Source organism: Entelurus aequoreus, linkage group LG22 (assembly GCF_033978785.1).
Source record: "Entelurus aequoreus isolate RoL-2023_Sb linkage group LG22, RoL_Eaeq_v1.1, whole genome shotgun sequence".
NCBI classification, from domain to species: Eukaryota; Metazoa; Chordata; class Actinopteri; order Syngnathiformes; family Syngnathidae; genus Entelurus; species Entelurus aequoreus.
The window spans coordinates 7,438,170-7,465,681 of record NC_084752.1 but is presented as its reverse complement, the minus strand read 5'-3'; the positions used below and the strand labels follow the sequence as shown (position 1 = coordinate 7,465,681).

Below are 27,512 nucleotides of genomic sequence, written 5' to 3'. Positions count from 1 at the left end.
CAATTGTAGTAAAATGAAAGTGAAGAACTGTACATCAATAAAATGATAGAGATTTGTGTTCCTGTTCCGCTATAGTTGCTAGGCAGAATTAATAAAAACCATTTAAAAAAATGTTTGTACCAGTTGTGGCCAACAGGCTGTTTGGAGAACTTGGTCAACTGTAGTAAAGTTAAAGTTAAGACATTTACATCAACTAAATGACAGAGGTTCATGTTCCTGTTCCGCTTGTTGGTAGGCAGAATTAATTAAAAACATTTTTTAAAAGTGTTTGTACCAGTCATGTCCACTAGGCTGTTTGGAAAATTTGGTCAATTGTAGTCAAATTAAAGTGAAAAATTGTACATCAACAAAATGACAGAGGTTCCTGTTCCTGCGCCACTTGTTGCTAGGCAGAATTGAATAAAAACATGTAAAAAGTGTTTGTGCCAGTCATGCTCACTAGGGTGTTTGAAAAATCAGAGCAATTATTGTAAAATTAAAGTGAAGAACTGTATTTCAATAAAATGATAAAATATGTTGGTTCCTGTTCTGCTATAGTTGCTAGCCAGAATTAATTAAAAACATTTCAAAAAATGTTTGTGGCCATTAGGCTGTTTGGAAATGTTGGTCAACTGTAGTAAAATTAATGTTAAGAAATGTACATCAACTAAATGACAGAGGTTCCTGTTCCTGTTCCGCTTGTTGCTAGGCAGAATTAATTAAAAACATGTTTTAAAAGTGTTTGTACCAGTCATGTCCACTAGACTGTTTGGAAAATTTGGTCAATTGTAGTAAAATTCAAGTGAAAAAATATACATCAACTAAATGACATGAGATAGGCTCCAGCACCTCCCTGTAAGGGACAAGCGGTAGAAAATGCATGGATGGATAAATGACAGAGATTCCTGTTCCTGTTCCTGTTCTGCTTGTTGCTAGGCAGAATTGAATAAAAACATGAAAAAAAGTGTTTGTGCCAGTCATGCCCACTAGGCTGTTTGGAAAATTTGGTCAATTGTAGTAAAATTAAAGTGAAACATTGTACATCAACAAAGTGGCAGAGGTTCCTGTTCCTGCTCGACTTGTTGCTAGGCAAAATTGAATAAAAACATTTTAAAAAAGTCATGCTTACTGGGATGTTTGAAAAATCAGGACAATTGTAGTAAAATTAAAGTGAAAATGATAGAGATTTCTGTTCCTGTTCCGCTATAGTTGCTAGGCAGAATAATTAAAAACATTTAAAAAAAATTTTTTGTGCCAGTCATGCCAGTTAGGCTGTTTGGAAAATTTTGTCAATTGTAGTAAAATTAAAGTGAAAAAATATACATCAACTAAATTACAGAGATTCCTGTTCCTGTTCTGCTTGTTGCTAGGCAGAATTACATAAAAGCATGTTTTAAAAGTGTTGTACCAGTCCTGTCCACTAGGCTGTTTGGAAAAGTTGGTTAATAGTAGTAAAATTCATGTGAAAAAATCAACTAAATGACATGAGATAGGCTCCAGCACCCCCCGCCACTCCGAGAGGGACAAGCGGTAGAAAATGGATACATGGAAAAATGACAGTGATTCCTGCTCCTGTTCTGCTTGTTGCTAGGCAGAATTAAATAAAAACATGAAAAAAAAGTGTTTGTGCCAGTCATTCCCATTAGGCTGTTTGGAAAATTTGGTCAACTTAAGTGGAAATTATAGTTAAGAAATTTACATCAACTAAATGACAGAGATTCCTGTTCCTGTTCTGCTTGTTGCTAGGCAGAATTTAATAAAAACATGTGCCAGTAATGCTCACTAGACGGTTTGAAAAATCCGGGCAACTGCAGTTAAAATGACAATTTTTAAGCAAAATAACATCCATTCCCCCTATTCTGTCTTCACACTGTTTCCGCTTCTTAGCGCTCTGTGTGTGTGTTGACTCACATGTGCCATATTATGATGCAGCAATGTCACCACGGCACGCCATCATGTCAACGAAAAAAAAAAAAAAAACCTGTACCTTTTTTAATTCGTTAGCTATACTGTATTAGTAGCGGTGTCCAATCATATTTTATGAAATATAAAGTAAAAGTTGGGAAGAAAAAAAAAATGCCAGCTGGTGGATTCTGCCCAGATGGTGGCCTGTGATGGGGTTAAAAGTCATACAAATGGTGTCGCAGCAGCATGGACCTGTGCAGGTATAAAACATGTCATGTTGGTTTGCATGTGCGTGCTGCGGTAAGTTCAACGTGTAACATAAAAAAAAAAAAAATAACGAAGATATTAATGCACCCATTCGTCGTTTTTGCGCCCCTGGGGAGGCTGCAGGGCCTGGGTCAGCCATATGGTGGCACAAGCCCCCCCCCCCCTGGAGGAGCCATTTTTCCCTCCCCTATCCTCACACACTGGCATGTACCCCTAGTACTACCACCACAACCATGAGATGGATGGTCTTCATCACTTCCTGTCCGAAGCTCGGCCCGCGTGTTGCAGTGGAGAGTTAGTCAAGTGTCAGCAGGAAGCAAAGCATCAACGCTTGCACCCCGAGGGCAAAGAGATGAGATGGTTTCATGGTTAACATCTCGAATGCTAAAACACTCGTTTCTGTCGGGCGTGCTGAAATAACACGTGAAAAAAATAATATTAATACATTTTAAAAATAAATAAATAATAATAATAATAACAATAATAGATTGTATTTGTAAAAAGCACTTTACATTGAGTAAACAACCTCAAAGTGCTACAGTGTATTAAAACAAATAAAAATAAAAAGATAATAAAAAAAATAAAAACTAGAACAGCCAAATAGCTAAAACTAGTATGTGTACATCTAAAAAAAGGCTTTTTTTAAAAAAAAGAAGGGTTTTTAAGCCTTTTTTAAAAGCATCCACAGTCTGTGGTGCCCTCAGGTGGTCAGGGAGAGCGTTCCACAGACTGGGAGCCGCGGAGCAGAAAGCCCGGTCTCCCATTGTTCGTAGCTTTGTCCTCGGAGGTTGGAGGAGGTTAGCCTGTCCGGAGCGGAGGTGTCGTGTGGAGGATTTGGGGGTGAGTAGTTCTTTGAGGTAAATAATAATACAATAATAAAAAAATTAAATAAATATATATATACATATATATATATATATATATATATATATATATATATATATATATATATATATATATATATATATATATATATATATATATATATATATATGTCTTAATTAGATTATCCAAAAAATAGTGCTCGATACCGTGGTAGAGTGTAATATGTATGTGTGGGAAAAATCACAAGACTATTTCATCTCTACAGGCCTGTTTCATGAGGGGTTTACTTCAATCCTCAGGAGATTTTAAAAAATCTATATATGCCCTATATAAACCATGGTATGTGAACGCTTCCATTAAAATCTCCTGAGGATTGAGGTAAACCCCTCATGAAACAGGCCTGTAGAGGTGAAATAGTCTTGTGATTTTTTTCCCCCACACATACATATATATATATATATTTATTTATTTATATATATATATATATATATATATATACATATATATATATATATATATATATATATATATATATATATATATATATATATATATATATATATATATATATATATATATATATATATATATATATATATATATATATATATATATATATATATATATATATATATATATATTTATATTTACTGAGATTCTCGGGTAAAATGTAGGAACTTGTTGAATTCTCTTGTTTAATAATTTTCTTAATAATTCGGGTTAATTCCGAGTGTGATACGGTATAAGTTAGTAGCAGCTGAGTGCTTTAGATATTAACTACTTTGACAGTTATGAACTCAACTTAGTCCAAAAAAATCAGCCGTTTGGGGTCTCTGGCCCCCCTTAAAACAAATATTCCAAATATAATGTAAATATTTTCACCCACGGTCCTTTTTTGTGTGTGTTAGTTGTTTCTTTTCTTTTTTTCTCGCCTTTTTAAAAAATTCCCCATACATTTTTCAGCTTTTCTTGTGTTTCTGTCAGATTGTTTTCATTTATACAACTTTTTTCTCAATTATTCCTATTTTGCCTGCCTTTGTCTTTTTTTTTTTTTTTTGCGTTTTTCATAATTTGTTTTTTTTTTCTTCCTCAGCTTCCTGCTCTTCATTAAAAAAACAACTAATAATGTAATATTTCTTAAAATATGTTCAATATTTTCACCCACAAGCTTTGTGTGTGTGTATTTATGTTTTGCCATTTTGAATTCCTCTAAAATGTTTGAAAAAAGTGTTTCTTTCCATTGTTTTTTTTTAGTACGACTTAAAAAAAACAACCAAAAAAACCCTCATAATTTTCTTGCCTGACATTTTTTCCAACATTTTTTTAAAGACATTGAGGCACATGTTTGAAATTTTCATTTGTACACTGTTTTAATTACTCTATGACCTGACAAGATGTCTCTTTTTTTAACTTAAGTAACATTTTTAAATGTAAAAAAAAAACAACAACATTTATTTACCAGTATAATATATTTTGATTATTATATATTGCGACTATTTCTCACGCTTACATTGTTACCACTGCTGTTCTATGCTGATTGGCTGGGGAGAATCACATGACTGATGTTGCCAAAACTCAATAACCTACCAAACTAACTTAATAAGATCATTTTAAATATGATACAATTATTTTCAGTCAGGCTAGACACCAAAACACAAGGTTAGATACTCTTCTCTTTTCATGGCCATTTGAGGTATTTTCTATTTTATTATTTTATTTTCTTCCAACTCAGCATTAATTAGTGAAAGTAGCGCTACATGGCCTGAGGCTGATGAATTGGCATTCTGCATGTCTTCATCCTGCCTAAAGTTAATGAGGCGGAATAAGCTTGTAATTAGGTAAAGCTCTGCATAGGCCAGTGTGGGATGCTATCTATACTACATATCTGCACTTTACTATATATATATATATATATATATATATATATATATATATATATATATATATATATATATATATATATATATATATATATATATATATATATATATATATATATATATATATACACTACCGTTCAAAAGTTTGGAGTCACCCAAACAATTTTGTGGAATATCCTTCATTTCTAAGAAGAAGAATAGACTGTCGAGTTTCAGATGAATGTTCTCTTTTTCTGGCCATTTTGAGTGTTTAATTGACCCCACAAATGTGATGCTCCAGAAACTCAATCTGCTCAAAGGAAGGTCAGTTTTGTAGCTTCTGTAACGAGCTAAACTGTTTTCAGATGTGTGAACATGATTGCACAAGGGTTTTCTAATCATCAATTAGCCTTCTGAGCCAATGAGCAAACACATTGTACCATTAGAACACTGGAGTGATAGTTTCTGGAAATGGGCCTCTATATACCTATGTAGATATTGCACCAAAAACCAGACATTTGCAGCTAGAATAGTCATTTACCACATTAGCAATGTATAGAGTGTATTTCTTTAAAGTTAAGACTAGTTTAAAGTTATCTTCATTGAAAAATAAGGACATTTCAATGTGACCCCAAACTTTTGAACGGTAGTGTATATATATATATATATATATATATATATATATATATATATATATATATATATATATATATATATATATATATATATATATATATATATATATATATATATATATATATATATATATATATCAGTGCAATTAACAGTGCAACACATTTTCATAACATGGTCACTAGTGCATAGTTTCTCTTGTTATTTTCTTATTTTTACTGTTATATTTGTATTCTTATTGTTGCTTTTTTATTTCTTATTCTTATTGATATATTTTTCTATTTTATTTCCATTTATACCCCCATTATTTAATTTTTACTTTTTAAATTCGATCTCAATTCTGTACACTGCTGCTGGAATTGTAATTTTCCTGAGGGAACTCTCCTGAAGGAATCAATAAAGTGCTATCCATCTATCTATCTATCTATCTATCTATCTATCTATCTATCTATCTATCTATCTATCTATCTATCTATCTATCTATCTATCTATCTATCTATCTATCTATCTATCTGTCTATCTGTCCGTCCGTCCGTCCGTCCGTCCGTCCGTCCGTCCGTCCGTCCGTCCGTCCGTCCGTCCGTCCGTCCATCCATCCATCCATCCATCCATCCATCCATCCATCCATCCATCCATCTATCTATCTATCTATCTATCTATCTATCTATCTATCTATCTATCTATCTATCTATCTATCTATCTATCTATCTATCTATCTATCTATCTATCTATCTATCTATCTATCTATCTATCTATCTATCTATCTACGTCCGTCCGTCCGTCCGTCCGTCCGTCCGTCCGTCCGTCCGTCCGTCCGTCCGTCCATCCATCCATCCATCTATCTATCTATCTATCTATCTATCTATCTATCTATCTATCTATCTATCTATCTATCTATCTATCTATCTATCTATCTATCTATCTATCTATCTATCTATCTATCTATCTATCTATCTATCTATCTATCTATCTATCTATCTATCTATCTATCCATCCATCCATCCATCCATCCATCCATCCATCCATCCATCCATCCATCCATCCATCCATCCATCCATCCATCCATCCATCCATCCATCCATCCATCCATCCATCCATCCATCCATCCATCCATCCATCCATCCATCCATCCACATTGTCATTATGGGGTATTGTGTGTAGAATTTTGAGGACAAAAAAATGATTTATTCCACTTTAACATAAAAAAAATACTTCCCGGTTGTAATGTAAACAAAAAGAGGCGTTCCCTGAAAGTTTTTAACTCGAGTTTGCCTTTTTTCGTATTACAAGCCGCCTCCCTTTCGAGAAGGCCTGACATGTTTTTGTGCGGCGTTCCCCGGTCTTCATCGCTAATGGAGGATGGCTCGCCTTTTTGTATTTATAACGCACGCTTTCTTTGAGCCCCCCCCCCCCCACCCGTTGACGTTCACGCCCCTCCCGTACGTTATATTTATGTATAGATGTGACGTAGGGGCTAATTAGACCCTACCCTCTGCCTCACCTGGCTGCTAATTAATTAGCCGTGTTTACGCTCACCATTACAACCTTGACAGCTCGTTACCTTCATCCTTTCATGACAAATTACCAGGCGGCGTGCGTGACACGGGGCCCGGCGTGTGTGTGCGTGTGTGTACGTGTGTGTGAAAGCCCAGATGACTCCTACGTCGTCAGATAGTGTCGTGTCTCGGAGATATGAGATATTCAAATGAGACGCTAACAGAGAGGGACCCTGCCATGCCTGATGGCTAATGGTAATGTTCTCATTTGAATATGAAAAGGAACCGTGTCTCTCCGCGCGCGCGCACGTGCGTGTGTGTGCCTGGTGTGTGTGCGTGTCGGATCAAAACAAAAAAACGCAGAAGAGGAGATGGGAATGTGTGTTCTTCCGGCATGACTGACAAGACAATGGAGACAAACAGAACGGGGAGCTAGTCGGGCACATTAGTGGGTTTGACTTCAACCGACCCTAAGTTCGTCGGAATTCATCTCCCTCCCCCCCCTTCCCCCTCTTTGAACCGCAGCTCCCCCGCAGTGGCGGCGGCACTCATGCAGCCCAAGATCGTGCCGCGACACCCACCACACCATGCCTGACTACTCAATCCCATACACTGCAATAAGTCGGTTTTCAAAAACAAGAAAAAAACAAAACAAAAATGAGGGGTATTTTATTGAACTAAGCAAAAATTATCTGCCAATAGAACAAGAAAATTCGACTTGTCAAGACTTTCCAAAACAAGTCAAATTAAAGCTGCAAAAAGCGATGGGCGGGACCGAGTATTTACGCTGATGTTTCCTGCTTTCACCCATTTAACATATCTTTACCTGCTCATTACCTATCTTCTCTGCATCCTGGGGTCACGCTGGTGCTTCCTGCCTTTACCCATTCAACATATCTTTGACTGTTTTTACACAACTTTTGTTTTTGAAGGGGGAATTGCAAACTTCCTGTTGATTTTAGCGGGGGGGTTGTCAGTGTATGAAATATAGGTCTAAGTGAGACCTACATAGAGGGTTTTTGTTTCATGTCTCTACGACATTCCTACTGGGAGTTACAGGCAGTTTTGTCTGTGTTTTCTTCCTAGGGGGCGCTAGAGCGCAATTTTGAGTTTTGGGGTTTGGTTTTTTTGATTAAGTCGCAATTTTCGCCAGTCCTGATGTGTGTCCCCAATTTGGTGAGTTTTGAAGCATGTTAAGGGGGTCAAATTACAGCTCAAAGAGGCGGCGGTATAATAATAATAATAAATAATAATAATAATAAAACGCTAGAAATTCAATAGGGTCCTCTGTCTCAAAGGGACATTCGGTCCCTAATTAGCTAACCTCAATTAACCCAAAAATACCTTAAAATAAGTATATTCTCACTAATAACAAGTGCACTTTTCTTGGTAGGAAAAAAAAGAGAGACCTTTTTGCTCAATATGTTGAAAAATATTCTTAAATGAAGTGAATTATAATTATATAGCGCTTTTCTCTAGTGACTCAAAGCACTTTTTTTTTTTTACATAGTGAAACCCAATAGCTAAGTTACATTTAAACCAGTGTGGGTGGCACTGGGAGCAGGTGGGTAAAGTGTCTTGCCCAAGGACACAACGGCAGCGACTAGGATGGCGGGAGCAGGGATCGAACCTGGAACCCTCAAGTTACTGGCACGGCCACTCTACCAACCGAGCTATACCGCCCTATGGAAGTAAATGCTAGTGCCATTATCTTGACATAATGATATGCGCTCGGCATCAGGATTTTTTTTTTCATGCTTGAAGTAAGAAATGATTACTTTAAAAAAAGTAGTTTTATACTTGTGAGTAGGGATGTCCGATAATGGCTTTTTTGCCGATATCCGATATTCCGATATTGTCCAACTCTTAATTACCGATACCGATACCAACCGCTACCGATATATACAGTCGTGGAATTAACACATTATTATGCCTAATTTGGACAACCAGGTATGGTGAAGATAAGGTCCTTTTTAAAAAAAATTATTAAATAAAATAAGATAAATAAATTAAAAACATTTTCTTGAATAAAAAAGAAAGTACAAAAATATAAAAACAGTTACATAGAAACTAGTAATGAATGAAAATGAGTAAAATTAACTGTTAAAGGTTAGTACTATTAGTGGACCAGCAGCACGCACAATCACGTGTGCTTACGGACTGTATCCCTTGCAGACTGTATTGATATATATCAGGGGTCACCAACGCGGTGCCCGCGGGCACCAGGTAGCCCGTAAGGACCAGATGAGTAGCCTGCTGGCCTGTTCTAAAAATAGCTCAAATAGCAGCACTTACCAGTGAGCTGCCTCTATTTTTTAAATTGTATTTATTTACTAGCAAGCTGGTCTCACTTTGCCCGACATTTTTAATTCTAAAAGAGACAAAACTCAAATAGAATTTGAATATCCAAGAAAATATTTTAAAGACTTGGTCAATCAATCAATCAATCAATGTTTATTTATATAGCCCTAAATCACAAGTGTCTCAAAGGGCTGTACAAGCCACAACGACATCCTCGGTACAGAGCCCACATACGGGCAAGGAAAAACTCACCCCAGTGGGACGTCGGTGAATGACTATGAGAAACCTTGGAGAGGACCGCATATGTGGGTAACCCCCCCCCTCTAGGGGAGACCGAAAGCAACGGATGTCGAGTGGGTCTGACATAACATTGTGAAAGTCCAGTCCACAGTGGATCCAACACATCAGCGGGAGTCCAGTCCACAGCGGGGCCAACAGGAAACCATCCCGAGCGGAGACGGGTCAGCAGCGCAGAGATGTCCCCAACCGATGCACAGGCTAGTGGTCCACCCGGGGTCCCGGCTCTGGACAGCCAGCACTTCATCCATGGCCACCGGACCTATGCAACTCCCCCTCGCAAGGGACAGGGGAGAAGAGGAGAGAAGAAAAGAAACGGCAGATCAACTGGTCTAAAAAAAAAAAAAAAGGGGGGGTCTATTTAAAGGCTAGATTATACAAATGAGTTTTAAGATGGGACTTAAATGCTTCTACTGAGGTAGCATCTCTAACTGTTACCGGGAGGGCATTCCAGAGTACTGGAGCCCGAATAGAAAACGCTCTATAGCCCGCAGACTTTTTTTTGGCTCTGGGAATCACTAATAAGCCGGAGTTCTTTGAACGCAGATTTCTTGTCGGGACATATGGTACAATACAATCGGCGAGATAGGCTGGAGCTAAACCGTGTAATATTTTATACGTAAGTAGTAAAACCTTAAAGTCGCATCTTAAGTGCACAGGAAGCCAGTGCAGGTGAGCCAGTATAGGCGTAATATGATCAAACTTTCTTGTTTTTGTCAAAAGCCTTGCAGCCGCATTTTGTACCAACTGTAATCTTTTAATGCTAGACATAGGGAGGCCCGAAAATAATACGTTACAGTAATCGAGACGAGACGTAACGAACGCATGAATAATGATCTCAGCGTCGCTAGTGGACAAGATGGAACGAATTTTAGCGATATTACGGAGATGAAAGAAGGCCGTTTTAGTAACACTCTTAATGTGTGACTCAAACGAGAGAGTTGGGTCGAAGATAATACCCAGATTCTTTACCGAGTCTCCTTGTTTAATTGTTTGGTTGTCAAATGTTAAGGTGGTATTATTAAATAGATGTTGGTGTCTAGCAGGACCGATAATCAGCATTTCCGTTTTCTTAGCGTTGAGTTGCAAAAAGTTAGCGGACATCCATTGTTTAATTTCATTAAGACACGCCTCCAGCTGACTACAGTCCGGCGTGTTGGTCAGCTTTAGGGGCATGTAGAGTTGAGTGTCATCAGCATAACAGTGAAAGCTAACACCGTACTTGCGTATGATGTCACCCAGCGGCAGCATGTAAATACTAAAGAGTGCAGGGCCAAGAACCGAACCCTGGGGAACTCCGCACGTTACCTTGACATAGTCCGAGGTCACATTGTTATGGGAGACGCACTGCATCCTGTCAGTAAGATAAGAGTTAAACCAAGACAAGGCTAAGTCTGACATACCAATACGTGTTTTGATACGCTCTAATAAAATATTATGATCGACGGTATCGAAAGCGGCGCTAAGATCAAGAAGCAGCAACATAGATGACGCATCAGAATCCATCGTTAGCAATAGATCATTAGTCATTTTTGCGAGGGCTGTCTCCGTAGAGTGATTTGCCCTGAAACCGGATTGAAAAGGTTCACAGAGATTGTTAGTCACTAAGTGTTCATTTAGCTGCTGTGCAACAGTTTTTTCGAGAATTTTGGAAATAAACGGAAGGTGGGAGACCGGTCGGTAGTTTACCATGAGGTCAGGATCGAGGTTAGGTCTTTTGAGCAGAGGATGAATAACCGCTTTTTTGAATGCTAGGGGAACAGTGCCGGAGGAAAGTGATAAGTTTATAATATTTAACACTGATGGACCTAATAATACAAACAGTTCCTTGATAAGTTTCCCAGGAAGTGGGTCAAGTAAACATGTTGTTTGTTTTATCCCACTTACACGCTGTAATAATTCCTCTAATGTTATTTCATCAAAAATAGATGAATAAATTGGTCTTCACTTGTTTAAATAAATTCATTAATTTTTTTACTTTGCTTCTTATAACTTTCAGAAAGACAATTTTAGAGAAAAAATACAACCTTAAAAATGATTTTAGGATTTTTAAACACATGTACCTTTTTACCTTTTAAATTCCTTCCTCTTCTTTCCTGACAATTTAAATCAATGTTCAAGTAAATTTATTTTTTTATTGTAAAGAATAATAAATAAATTTTAATTTAATTCTTCATTATAGCTTTTGTTTTTTCAACGAAGAATATTTGTGAAATATTTCTTCAAACCTATTATGATTAAAATTCAAAAAAATTATTCTGGCAAATCTAGAAAATCTGTAGAATCAAATTTAAATCTTATTTCAAAGTCTTTTGAATTTCTTTTAAAATTTTTGTTCTGGAAAATCTAGAAGAAATAAGGATTTGTCTTTGTTAGAAATATAACTTGGTCCAATTTGTTATATATTCTAACAAAGTGTAGATTGAATTTTAACCTATTTAAAACATGTCATCAAAATTCTAAAATTAATCTTCATCAGGAAAAATTACTAATGATGTTCCATAAATTCTTTTTTTAAGTTTTTCTCTTCTTTTTTTCGGTGGAATTTTGAATTTTAAAGAGTCGAAATTGAAGATAAACTATGTTTCAAAATTTAATTGTCATTTTTTTTGTGTTTTCTCCTCTTTTAACCCGTTCAATTAAGTGTAAATATTATTAATTATTAATAATAACATAGAGTTAAAGGTAAATTAAACAAATTGGCTATTTCTGGCAATTTATATAAGTGTTTATCAAACTGGTAGCCCTTCGCATTAATCAGTACCCAAGAAGTAGCTCTTGGTTTCAAAAAGGTTGGTGACCCCTGATATATATTGATATATAATGTAGGAAGCAGAATATTAATAACAGAAAGAAACAACCCTTTTGTGTGAATGAGTGTAAATGGGGGAGGGAGGTTTTTTGGGTTGGTGCACTAATTGTAAGTGTATCTTGTGTTTTTTATGTTGATTTAATAAAAAAAAAAACCAAAAAAAAAACCAAAACGATACGATAATAAAAAAAAACGATACCGATAATTTCCGATATTACATTTTAAAGCAGGCTGATATTATCGGACATCCCTACTTGTGAGTGTTGACGACACAGCTTTGCAACAGTTGATATTCTAGTTTCAAGCATGTTTTACTCAATATAGCTCATCAAATCTCAGCAACAAGCTGTAATATCTTACTGAGATCATTTAGGACCAAAACACTTAAAACAAGTAAAACACTCTAACATAAAATCTGCTTAGTGAGAAGAATTATCTTATCAGACAGAAAATAAGCAAATATCACCCTTATTTGAGATATTTAATCTTACTTTGATTTCAGTTTTAGCAGTGTGGAGTCAAACAAAACATTTGTCAACGGCCCCTCCCACCTCCAAAGACATGCACCTGGGCATAGGCCCCTCCCACCTCCAAAGACATGCACCTGGGGACAGGTTGATTGGCAACACTAAAAAAATGGTCCCTAGTATGTGAATGTTGTCTGTCTATCTGTGTTGGCCCTGTGATGAGGTGGCGACATGTCCAGGGTGTACCCCGCCCTTCCGCCCAAATGCAGCTGAGATAGGCTCTAGCACCCCCCCCCCCCCCCCCCCCCCCCGCGACCCCAAAAGGGACGAGTGGTAGAAAATGGATGGATATTGCTTACAAAGTCAAGTCAAACAGGTGTCGCATCATAAATCTTCCCTAAGGTGAGTGCTTTTCATTACTTTTCATTGGTAATGAGTAGTGATGGGTCCGGCAACACCGATGCATCGGCGCATGCGTCGAGCTCATAGAGCGATACCCTGTGTCGGTGTGCGTATCGCTTTTAGAAAGTCACGTGACCGAACACGAGCTGTTTTGGTCACGTGACCGCCAATGAGCTGTTCTGGTCACGTGACCGCTCATGAACTGTATCGCACTGACGCCTGCGCGCCAAACTGTGTTTATTAGGAAGCGGCGCAATGCGTGTTGTTGACGAACACCATTAGGGCCGCTTGTTGTCACTGTCACTCAAAGTTGCATTTCAAAATTACACAGAATAAATGTGTTTATTTTGTTTAGAATTCAGATGGGTTTGATTTGGTGCGTGGCATATATTGGCTGTGCGGCGCACGGTGTGCGCGGAGGACGCTTGAGCACTGCGCAATTGCGCAGGCGCGCACCTTAGAGGGAATGTTGCTCACAGGGCACAGAGGCGTCAGTGCGATACAGTTCGCGTATCGGTCACGTGACCAAAGCAGCTCATGATCGGTCACGTGACTTTCTAAAAGCGGTACGCGCACCGACACAGGGTTTCGCTCTATGAGCTCGACGCATGCGCCTATGCATCTGTGTTGCAGGACCCATCACTACTGTTACTAGAGAAGGTACAGGAATGACGGCGTGGCGAAGTTGGTAGCGTGGCCGTGCCAGCAATCGGTTACTGGGGTTCAATCCCCACCTTCTACCATCCTAGTCATGATACATGTTCACATTATTTGACTCTATCTAAAAAAGATAAAAATATATTTTTAATTAAATGAAGATATGAAATAATCCTAAATGAAATACAATGACTTGGTTTATATTATTGTATATACTAGGTCATCAAATCAGTGTCAGTTGAGTCGGTCCATAGGTTGCCTGTAGGGATTTTTAATGTCCAGCAGATGTCAGTATTTAGTGACACAGTATCGACACAGTATCAATACAGTTTTGCAATGTGTCGAAACGCTTCATGAGGCCTCATCAACCCATCACTAGTAATGAGTCTATTTAAATTTAACATTCCACACTACAAAATATTGAAAGTATGCACTATGATTAGCTAATTGTTATTGCTTTACTTTGGCCAACTATTATTGCCTAAGCATTTGATTATTCGCTATTTTTCCGTTCACTTAAAAAAAAACTAAATAGATTTTAATGTAAAAAAAAAAATTTCTCAGTCGCCAGAATTTTATCGTAAAAGATGCAGTGTTTTTTTTTTTTTACGTCATTTTCCTGGAAATGGAATGGAAAAACAGTACCACTCTTTTTACAGTAACATCTAGAGTGGTTGATTGTGTAGTGTATTATTGTAAACACAAAGAGTACCAGAGTTGCCGGAATTTTACCGTAAAGTCTATTGTCATTTTTACACTGCATAATTTGATAACTTGCTTTGAAATGATACAGTAAGTCAAGATGATATTCAAGTACTTTTTTTTTTTTTTTTTTTTTTTTTTTAAATAACATTTTGGTGCATTATTACAGTGGTCGGGAACCTTTTTGGCTGAGAGAGCCATGAAAGACAAATATTTTAAAAACTATTTCAGTAAGAGCCGTATAATATTTTTTTAACACGGAGTACAACTAAATTTGTGCATTTTTAAGTAAGACCAACATTTTTAGAGTATAATAAGTCTCTTTTTCTTTTTAATAACATTGTTATTCTGAAGCTAACCAATAATAGATCAAATACTTCTTACCATTAATGCGACTTCTTGAACAGGTGCGGTAGAAAACGGATGGATGGATTAAAATTAGGGATGTCCGATAATGGCTTTTTGCCGATATCCGATATTCCGATGTTGTCCAACTCTTTAATTACCGATACCGATATCAACCGATATATGCAGTCGTGGAATTAACACATTATTATGCCTAATTTGGACAACCAGGTATGGTGAAGATAAGGTACTTTTTAAAAAAATTAGTAAAATAAGATAAATAAATTAAAAACATTTTCTTGAATAAAAAAGAAAGTACAACAATATAAAAACAGTTACATAGAAACTAGTAATGAATGAAAATTAGTCAAATGAACTGTTAAAGGTTAGTACTATTAGTGGAGCAGCAGCACGCACAATCATGTGTGCTTACGGACTGTATCCCTTGCAGACTGTATTGATATATATTGATATATAATGTAGGAACCAGAATATTAATAACAGAAAGAAACAACCCTTCTGTGTAAGGTAAATTAAACACATTTAATTTACCTTACACAAATGGGGGAGGGAGGTTTTTTGGGTTGGTGCACTAATTGTAAGTGTATCTTGTGTTTTTTATGTTGATTTAATTAAAAAAAAAAAAAAAAAACCCAAAAAAAACCGATACCGATAATAAAAAAAACGATACCGATAATTTCCGATATTACATTTTAACGCATATATCGGCCGATAATATCGGCCTGCCGATATTATCGGACATCTCTAATTAAAATGCATTAGAATGTTTTATATTTTGAACGTTATTTTTAACACTGTGATTACAAGCGGAATTATTCATTACTTATCGTGTTAAGCGATGTCAGCTAAGATTTATCTGAGAGCCAGATGCAGTCATCGAAAGAGCCACAGGTTCCCTACCCCTGCATTATTAGATAATATTGAATTTTAAAGGACCTCTAAAGGCTTAGTGGCCACATGCGTGGACAGCACCTTTTAGCTCTTATTTCCAAAATTGTGTACACTACTGAATTGGGGTCTAATGGCCTCTTATGTGGACACTTATACTGCCATCTGGTGGTGTCAGAAGAGTATAACATACAATGGAATTTGGAAAAAAAAATGTTAAATAAGAATTAGCATGTCACTAAACATGAAGTACACATTTGTGTACTTATGGACTAAGTGCATCATATCAAAAGATGATTCTTAGTGTTATTCTAATTAGGTTCCAATAATCCCAAATAGCAAAGAGAAATAAAAAAAAGCATGTAAACAAACAGCTTGGGCCTTAAGAGGCTAAAGCAGACCTGGGCAAATTAAGCTTTTCAATCTGGCCCGCCGGACATTCCCAAATAATCTTTTTAGATCTTTAAGATTGAAAGTGTAGCTGCCATTATGATGTTTTCTAATGACCGTAAGTCTTCAACTATACTAAGTATTTCAATGCTTGGAATCTGTGCTTTTGCGTGATATACTAGTTACTATGGTCATCTAATAAGTTACTATGGTCATCTAATTAGTTACTATGGTCATCTAATTACTTACTATGGTCATCTAATTAGTTACTATGGTCATCTAATAAGTTACTATGGTCATCTAATTAGTTACTATGGTCATCTAATTAGTTACTATGGTCATCTACGTCACAGCAGCTCAGACGAGGCACCAAGCAGTGTGGGCGGGAAGCGTTTCCACAGACGCGGAAGGAGATTTTCACAACAAAGTTCTAAAGCTTAGTGATATATCAGATATATCAGATTGTAGGTGGGTTTATTTTGTACCCTTGGCATTCATATTTCACTGTTTCTTGCATTTTTGTTGCGTTTCACTTGATTGTAAAATATGTCGATCGAACTGGGGTGTGACGTTCATATTTGGTCAATATTCAGTGTTTTATCCTTCATAGAAAAATTTAGAAATTCCATTACGTTTTTTAAGGCGGTCTGTCATAAGGTTTTTAGCATTTTTTTTTTTTTTTTTTTTTTTTTTTTTTTTAATGTCCTGCCCAGCTTCTCGGGCAAATCATATAGCAGATGTAGATGCCCATATCGGCTGTTCAGATTTACTTTACAAAAGAGAAGTGTAGGATACTTCTCTTGTTGCCTTACTTGTATTTTGACTTTATTAAATGTATTTATATTATCATTTGGTGCAGCCGGGCCGGAGCAGGAGGGGATAGAAAGAGAGAAAAAGGAAGACAGAGGGGGGAATTGTGGGGACAAGAGGGGGATTAGACAGAGAGACAAAAACAACAACAACAACAACAACAACAACAACAACAGAGCAACATCAGCAAATACGACATGTACAAATATGATGGTAAAAGTAATAGCAAATAAGCAGTTAGTGAAAATTTAAAAAAAAAAAAAAAAATACAGAAATGACAATGAGCATTATTACACTAAAAATGGAGCAATATGAATACCAATAGAAATAGTGCTATTGATAATAAACAATACCAGTACTTTACCTTTATTATCAACAATACAATTGTTCAAATGCAACAATACATATACGTAATGATAACTTGAGATACGAAAGAATGCAGAAAAATGGAGGGGAAGAAAGAGAAGCAACCTTAACCTTGTAGATTGTTATAGTAACAATAGGTTAAGCTTTGTCAGTGTGCCATGTGTTATACCCAGTTTACCTAGGGCAACAACGTTAATATATGTTTGATGAAACGTGATTATGTGCATGAGTGTATGTGTGCATATGTACTTGTATATGTACAGTATGTGTATGTGTGCTTGTACAGTGAATGTATATGTACAGTATGTGTATATGTGTGTACAGCGAATGTATATGTACAGTATGTGTATACAGTATGTGTGTTTGAACAGTGAATGTATATGTACAGTATGTGTAAATGTGTGTTTGTACAGTGAATGTATATGTACAGTATATGTATGTGTGTGTTTGTACAGTGAATGCATGTGTAGTATGTGTATGTGTGTGCCTGTACAGTGAATGTATATGTATAGTATGTGTATATGTATGTTTTTACAGTGAATGTATATGTACAGTATGTGTATACAGTATGTTTGTATAATGAATGTGCGTGTGGATGTACGAACTTTGAGTGTGTAAATATGTACTGTATTTATTTGTATATGTATGTGGGAGCGTAGGTACCTATGTATGTCTGTATGTATGTGTGTGAGTATATGTGAATTTGCATGTACAATACATTTGACTCCCAGTGTGTGCGGGAGCCAGAGTACGGCCCCAGCCTCCCCGAGAACCCATCTCACAAACAGTAGGTGTGGTGCCCAGGGAACCAGGGGCCACCGCCCCCACGCAGCCAAGCCGGACAGCGACAGGAACCCCAGAGCCTGGCCCACCGTGCCGCCCACAAGGGCCAGCAGCAGGCCGCAGACAGACGCACCCGGCAGAGGACAAGGCACGAGAAAAACAGGGGGCAGCCAGACCCCAAGCCAGCGAGAGACCACACCCCACACGGACAGAAAGGCGGGACGCCCCGCCCGAGGGGCCCGGAGACCCCCCGCAACCGGACGGGAAGACCGCCCCCACCCCACCGGCAACAGGGCCCCCACGAACCCCCCCCCCCCCCACCCCCGGAGAGCGGGGCGAGGCCAGCCCACGGCCACCCCACCCAAGCCGGCCGCCACAGGACCACCCAGCACGGGGCCACAGGAACCACCCACCCCACCCGCAGGGACCCCAACGATGGAGATGGAACAACCAGCAACCGCCCCGCCGAGTCCCCCCCCCCTGAGGTAGGGGAATAAATAAATAAAATAAATAAATACATAATAATAATATTAATAAAATATATATATAGGTTTTTAGCATTTAATGGAATTTGGGGGGAAAAAAATTTGTAAAAATAAGAATTAGCATGTCACTAAACATGAAGTACACGTTTGTGTACTTATGGACTAAGTACATCATATCAAAAGATGATTCTTAGTTTTTATTCTAATTAGGGTCCAATAAGCCCAAATAGCAAAGAGAAATAAAAATTCCCAAATATTTTTTTTAGATCTTTTAAGATGGAAAGTGTAGCTGCCATTATGATGTGTAGTGATGTTTTCTAATGACCGTAAGTCTTCAACTATACAAAGTATTTCAATGCTTTGAATCTGCGCTTTTGCATGATATACTAGTTACTATGGTCATCTAATTAGTTACTATGGTCATCTAATTAGTTACTATGGTAATCGACGTCACAGCAGCTCAGACGAGGCACCAAGCAGTGTGGGCGGGAAGCGTTTCCACAGACGCGGAAGGAGATTTTCACAACAAAGTTCTAAAGCTTAGTGAAGTATCAGATATATCAGATTGTAGGTGGGTTTATTTTGTACCCTTCGCGTTCATATTTCACTATTTGTTGCATTTTTGTTGCGTTTCACTTGATTGTAAAATATGTCGATCGAACTGGGGTGTGACGTTCATATTTTGTCAATATTCAGTGTTTTATCCTTAATAGAAAAATTTAGAAATTCCATTACATTTTTTAAGGCGGTCTGTCATAACGTTTTTTAGCATTCAATCAGACATTATTGTGAGGTTTTGTATTAGTGTTCATAAAAGTAGATGTAGAGGCCCCCAGACACATTTTTTTCCTCTAAATGTGGCCCCCGAGTCAAAATAATTGCCCAGGCCTGGGCTAAAGGCTCCAATATCGGTATCGGAAGTGAAAAAGAATCACTTAAATACATATTCATAGAAAATATTAAGTATACTTGGTAAATAAAACCTCTGTCTTGTGGTTAATGAATACTTAGACCTACTACGCTACTGTATTTTAATTTTTGGTCATTATGGTGGCCAAGTGTTTTTCTGAGGTGGCACTTGGTGACAAAAAGGTTGGAGGACCGCTGCCCTACTGAATTTGTCGTATCAAGAGTGACGGGACAACTTTCTGACTGGAAACATCAGAAGTTCCCGATCCCCCTGAACGCAACACAAGGTCTTTCATTGAGAAAGCGATCATAATTCACATCACATAACGCCAACAGGTCTTCCTGGCCATCGTTGCTCGATGCTCAGCAAGCCGAGGATGTATAATTGAGTAAGATAAGGCTTTAATGTATGCACGTTAATTATCTTGACGTACATCGGATTAGCACGATCACGTTTTGACCCGGCTCTCTGCGGGGCGGCTTCATTAGTGGGTTAGCTTAGCATGTTTGAAAACAATTGGCACTGACGACACGGCCGCCTTCTCGTCGTTAAATCGACGGGCGCGATGCAGCGTCGGTCAAGGTTCTCGGCCGCGGTCCTGACGCCATTGAGGGTTTGATTGGCAGGTTCAAAACAAAAGGATCAGCTCGTCTACCAGGACCACGGGCAGTTCTTCTAATGAAGATTTAAATGCAGCAGTAAAGGTTAGATTACAGCGTCTGACGCAGTGGAAATAATTAGTACCCACAGTACAGCAGACTTTTAAAAAAATATATATATATATATATATTTTTGACAGGAACCTGAGGAACACCTGGAGCCATGCATGAACCTAATTAACTTTCCATGAGCTCCCGTTCACAACATTAGACACACCTGTGCAATCTAATGAGTTACAAAACACCAACGATTGTAAGAATGCTCACTTTTCTTTCAAGTTGTTTGGATTCTGAAGACATTTCCCCCCCCTAATAAATAAAGTAAATACAAATAATCTGTTACATAATCCCTTTTTAAATAGTTTTTTTTTTCTGTCCAACCCAGGGATGTCCAAACTACGGTCCGCGAGATGTTAGTCAGTCTACCCCAGGGCAGCTGTGGCTATGAAAGTAGCTTACCACCACCAGGTGTGAATGAATGATGGGTTCTGCATGTAAAGCGACTTTGGGTACTTAGAAAAGCGCTATATAAATCCCAGGTATTATTATTATTATTATGTTATGAGTTCAACAAAGCATCGCACCGCGGAGACCTTTCAAATGGATCCTAAATACCAGAGTAAATCAGATCAATGACCCTTGGAAGTACCGTATTTTTCGGACTATAAATCGCAGTTTTTTTCATATTTTGGCCAGTGGTGCGACTTATACTCAGGAGCGACTTATGTGTGAAATTATTAACACATTACCGTAAAGTATCAAATAATATTATTTAGCTCATTCACGTAAGAGACTAGACGTATAAGATTTCATGGGATTTAGCGATTAGGAGTGACAGATTGTTTGGTAAACGTATAGCATGTTCTATATGTTATAGTTATTTGAATGACTCTTACCATAATATGTTACGTTAACATACCAGGCACCTTCTCAGTTGGTTATTTATGCCTCATATAACGTACACTTATTCAGCCTGTTGTTCACTATTCTTTATTTATTTTAAATTGCCTTGCAAATGTCTATTCTTGGTGTTGGCTTTTATCAAATACATTTCCCCCCAAAAATGCGACTTATACTCCAGTGCGACTTATATATGGTTTTTTCCTTCTTTATTATGCATTTTCGGCCGGTGCGACTTATACTCCGGAGTGACTTATACTCCGAAAAATACGGTAAATGGAAAACTTGTACTGTTGTTTTTGTTTTGTTTTTTTTATGTAAAAAAAACGTTCAGTTCAATTGACAGAATTTTATTGTAAAATTTACGGTGTTTTTTTGTTGCTGTTCCTTTTTTGTTACTGTAAATCTATTTTTTTTTTTTTTAGAAATTTGTAAACTTTTTTATATGTAAAATTCTTCCAATTTTGTACCATAAAAAGAACAACTGTAGACTTTACGGTGTATTACTGTAAATGGCAAAACAGCACCAAAAATGATTTTGTTACTGTAAATAGAAAACTGCATTTTTACAGTAATATTCTGCCAACTGCGCTGACGTTTTTTTTTTTTTTGTTAGCGTAAAAACAGCTGTAGATGTTATGGTGTATTACTGTAAATGGCAAAACGGTGCCATGTTTTTTTTTTACAGTAAAAAACTGGCAGCTCAGTCGCAAGGATTTTACTGTTAAATTCACAGTGGATGTTACAGCGATAATACGGTAAATGGGAAACCAGCGCCGCTGTTTGTTTTTTTATGTAAAAAACTGTCAGTTTAATTGCATTGTAAAATGTACGGTGTTTTTTTGTTATTGTTCCTTTTTTGTTACTGTAAATATTATAATTTTTTAGAAAATGTTCAACTTTTTATTGTAAAATCCCTCCAATTGAGCTGCCAGTTTGTTAGTTGTTTTTTTTTACCATAAAAACAACAACTGTAGATTTTACGGTGTATTACTGTAAATGGCAAAACAGCACCAAAGTTTTTTACAGTAAAAATCTGGCAGCTTTTTTACCATAAAATTAATGGTGATTTTTTACAGCATATTACTGTAAAGGGAAAACCAGCACCACAGTAAAAACCTGTCAGCTCAGTTGCCAGAATTTCTTGTGCCTGAGCTACCAGGTTTTTTTCCCCCCGTAAAATCTGATTTTTTAGTTTTACATTGTACTCCAAAAAAAAATATATATATATAATAATCAAATACATTGTGTAAAAACTATTTACAGTCTGTTTAATAATATTAGAAATGTGGCCCTCAAAGAAAACGAGGGTTTTGACATTCCTTTGCATGGTTGTTAGACTTAGACTTTCTTTTATTGTCGTTCAAATTTGAACTTTACAGTACAGATAAGAACGAAATTTCATTGCATTAGCTTGTTGTACACTGCAAAAAGTCAGTGTTCAAAAACAATTAAAAAAAATACAAAAATGAGGGGTATTTTATTTGAACTAAGCAAAATTATCTGCCAATAGAACAAGAAAATTTGGATTGTCAAGACTTTCCAAAACAAGTCAAATTAGCTAACCTCAATGAAGACAAAAATACCTTTTAAAATAAGTATATTCTCACTAATAACAAGTGCACTTTTCTTGGTAGAAAAAAAAGTGACCTTTTTGCTCAATATGTTGAAAAATATTCTTAAATTAAGTAAATGCTAGTGCCATTATCTTGACATAATGATTGAACTTTAGCATAGCATACTTTAGCATTACGGCATTACATTTCTTGAAACCAGCAAACTTATACTAAAAACTAGTTTATTTTTCGTAATGGAAAGGCAACAAGGCTTGTTACTCTCGGGGTCTCCTAGCCGCTCAGGCAAATCATATGGTCTAAAAATGCATTTTTCCATCGATAACATGACATCATCGCGCCAAATGCATGCTCTTTCAGTCAATTACTGCGCATATATACAGCCCGGCCCACGAGCAAAAATTTTTTAAAATGGAATTTTGAGGAATTTATCTGAATGTGCATGAAATGTTTCTGTTCAAAATTGTTTGAAATGTTAAATGTTTAAATATTAACTGTCAGTTTACTGTACCGTGCCAACTGTACTACTATATGAGTACGTATCTGTTTTAATTATGAGACACAATTGTGTCAAAATCATGATTTTTTCTTCATGCTTGAAGTAAGAAATTATTACTTTAAAAAAGTAGTTTTATACTTGTGAGTAGAGATGCCTGTAATATCGGAAATTATCGTATCGGTTTTTTATTATCGGTATCGTTTTTGTTGTTTTTTTTTTTTAATTAAATCAACATAAAAAACACAAGATACACTTACAATTAGTGCACCAACCCAAAAAACCTCCGTCCCCCATTTACACTCATTCACACAAAAGGGTTGTTTCTTTCTGTTATTAATATTCTGCTTCCTACATTATATATCAATATATATCAATACAGTCTGCAAGGGATACAGTCCGTAAGCACACATGATTGTGCGTGCTGCTGGTCCACTAATAGTACTAACCTTTAACAGTTAATTTTACTAATTTTCATTCATTACTAGTTTCTATGTAACTGTTTTTATATTGTTGTACTTTCTTTTTTTATTCAAGAAAATGTTTTTAATTTATTTATCTTATTTTACTAATTTTTAAAAAAAGTACCTTATCTTCACCATACCTGGTTGTCCAAATTAGGCATAATAATGTGTTAATTCCACGACTGCATATATCGGTATCGGTTGATATCGGTATCGGTAATTAAAGAGTTGGACAATATCGGAATATGGGATATCGGCAAAAAGCCATTATCGGACATCCCTACTTGTGAGTGTTGATGACACAGCTTTGCAACAGTTGATATTCTAGTTTCAAGCATGTTTTACTCAATATAGCTCATCAAATCTCAGCAACAAGCTGTAATATCTTACTGAGATCATTTAGGACCAAAACCCTTAAAACAAGTAAAACACTCTAAGATAAAATCTGCTTAGTGAGAAGAATTATCTTATCAGACAGAAAATAAGCAAATATCACCCTTATTGGAGATATTTAATCTTACTTAGATTTCAGTTTTTGCAGTGTGGCGACCAAACAGCCAAACGAAAACGTTCCTTGCCGTTGCATTTGTGTGCTAAGTTCAAACTTAGAAAAGAGCGAAATGATTGGAACTTTTTCCGCACTTTGAGGTCTTTTGCTTTTTGTTGGATGAATGAGACGTGTCCCAGAGCTTTTCTTCTCGGATGAACTCATCAAACTGCAACCTTCCTGCCAAAAAGCGAGCGGCCATGTGTTGCCACATAAAGCCGCTGATGCAAAAAGGTGAAATCTGCTCTCCGTTTCTCGGCTTTTTAACGTCCGCATGGCGGTCGTCGCTCTTCATCAGCCTCGCCTGCCAGCCTGTTTGCCTTTCGCTCCTGATGTGAGCGCCGTATTCTCTTTTTACGCCGGCTTTGTGCTGCCCCTGCCTGCCTGCTTGCCTGCCTGCTCGCGCGCTAAAACGTTATTTTACCGCGCCCCCCCCCCCAAGTTATATTAAAATTGCAGCCCTTTAAGTCGTTTCCATGAGATGTATGTTTTAGAGGCTGCGTGTCAATTCTTAAAGACGCCCGCGGCTTTTCAAATAAAGGAGGAAGCGAAGGCCCCCATTTTGTTTGCATAAACCGCATAGAACATCTTTAAAAAGTTTGCCTTTTTGAACGGCGCTACGACGTGACTTAAAACCCAGACGACAGCGCCCCCTATCTGCTGCAATATTCATCACTTCACTCAGTGTTTGCTCGCTTGACTTTCAACGTATTCTTTGCCCTTTCTAAAGCTGCACTGGGAGATTTTGCTCGTAACTTTGGCCTTTTAACCATAAATATGCCAACATTTACCAATGAAAGTCAAGCACCGATGTTTGAACCTACTTAAAAGTCATCCAATTTGCTTTTAGCAAAAATACATAGCCGAAAACAAAAAAGTTGAAGTCGAACATTTAATTTCCTTTTTTTTTTTTTTTTTTTTTTTTTTTAAATGTATCCATCCATCCATTTTCTACCGCTTGTCCCTCTCGGGGTCACAAAGGTGCTGGCGTCCATCCCAGCTGCACTCGTAGGGTAAATATGTTATGTTTTACGTTTTTTTTTTTTTTTAACTTACAGTATTTTTTCATAATATTGTGATTTAGAATTTTTTGTTGTAAAATTTGTAAATTAGCTTCCTCGCAAAATTACGATTTATTTTTCTGTGAAATTTGCATTTGTTCTCATGACATTACAATTTAAGCCTAAAAATTACCAATTATTTTGAAAATTTGTGTATTAGTTTTGATGCAAAATTATGACTTTTCCCCTGTAATATTTGCATATTTTGTCAGAAAAACATTGATTTTTCTTCGTGGAATTACAACTTCACTCTCAAAATTGGGAATGTATTGTTAAAAAATGTATACATAGTTGTCACGTAATATTAACTCTTTTCCCCCATATAATTTGTATTTATCCTTGCAAACATGAAGTGGAATTACGACTTGACTCTCAAAATTGGGAAAGTATTGTTAAAAAAATTATAAATAGCTGTCACGTAATAACTATTTTTTCCCCATATAATTTGTATTTATCCTTGCAAATATGAATACATTAGGAATACATTTTTGTAAAATTTGTGAATTAGCTTCCTTTCAAAATTACGACTTATTTTTCTGTAAAATTTGCATTTGTTCTCATGAAATTACAATTTAAGTCTAAAAATACAAATGATTTAGAAAATGTGTGTATTAGTTTGATTGCAAAATTATGACTTTTCCCCTGCAATTTTTGCATATTTTGTCAGAAAAATGTTTAAAACATTTTTGTCAAAATACATCTTCACTCTCAAAATTAGGAAGTCATTGTTAAAAAATGCGTAAATTAGTTGTCACGTAATATTTTGACTTTTTCTCCATATAATTTCTATTTATCCTCGCAAATATGAAGACTGTTTTTCATAAAATTCCAACTTCACTGTCAAAATTAGGAATGCATTTTTGTAAAATTTGTAAATTAGCTACCTCGCAAAATTACGACTTCTTTTTCTGTGAAATTTGCATTTGTTCTCATGAAATTACAATTTAAGTCTAAAAATTAGCAATTATTTTGAAAATTTGTGTATTAGTTTTGTTGCAAAATTATGACTTTTCCCCCGTAATATTTGCATATTTTGTCAGAAAAACATTGAGTTTTTTTCATGGAATTACGACTTGATTCTCAAAATTGGGAATGTATTGTTAATAAATGTATAAATAGCTGTCACGTAATATTAACTCTTTTCCCCCATATAATTTGTATTTATCCTTGCAAATGTGAAGACTGTTTTTCATAAAATTCCAACTTCACTGTCAAAATTAGGAATGCATTTTTGTAAAATTTGTAAATTAGCTACCTCGCAAAATGACGACTTCTTTTTCTGTGAAATTTGCATTTGTTCTCATGAAATTACAATTTAAGTCTTAAAAATTACCAATTATTTTGAAAATTTGTGTATTAGTTTTGATGCAAAATTATGACTTTTCCCCCCTAATATTTGCATATTTTGTCAGAAAAACATTGATTTTTCTTCGTGGAATTACAACTTCACTCTCAAAATTGGGAATGTATTGTTAAAAAATGTATAAATAGTTGTCATGTAATATTAACTCTTTTTCCCCATACAATTTGTATTTATCCTTGCAAACATGAAGACTGTTTTTCATAAAATTCCAACTTCACTGTCAAAATGAGGAATGCATTTTTGTAAAATTTGTAAATTAGCTACCTCGCAAAATTACGACTTCTTTTTCTGTAAATTTTGCATTTGTTCTCATGAAATTAGGATAACATTTGTGTAAAATGTATTTCCTTAAAATACATTTTAATTTGTTTGAAAAATTAAGACTTTTCGTCCTAAAATGTGTATTTGTTGTAGTAAAAATAAGAAATATATACATTTTACTCATATGACAACTTCATTCCCAAGACTTTTTCTCGTAAAATTAAGACTTCATTGTCAAAGTTACTGAACCATTTTTGCAAAATGTATTTCTTTAAAATGTATGTTTATCCCGGAATTTGTATTTGATGTAGTAAAAACTTAAAAAAATTCTCATAAAATTATAAAATTTGGATTAAATTTTTGTAAAATGTGTAACTATTGCTGAATTTTAACTTTTTTCCCTAAGGTTTGTTTTTGTTCTAGTAAAAATGTCGATATTTCCTCATAAAATTAAGACTTCTTTCTCAAAATTTGATATTTTACAAATTTGTTAAATACCTAAAATTACGAGTTTTTGACTCACGAGAATATTATTATTTTATTTTTTTTACAAAACAAAGGTTTTATTATCATTAAATCAGGAATAT

General features: G+C 36.1%; 1 long non-coding RNA gene across 1 annotated transcript in view; it reads left to right on the top strand.

The window, feature by feature from the left end:
- The first annotated feature begins 13,140 nt into the window (after nt 1–13,140).
- LOC133639210 (uncharacterized) overlaps nt 13,141–27,512 on the top strand; it is a 104,400-nt gene continuing 90,028 nt past the window's right edge. The window contains exon 1 of the long non-coding RNA XR_009823753.1: nt 13,141–13,243. This is a non-coding gene — a long non-coding RNA (uncharacterized LOC133639210). The remainder of the gene's footprint in view (nt 13,244–27,512) is intronic.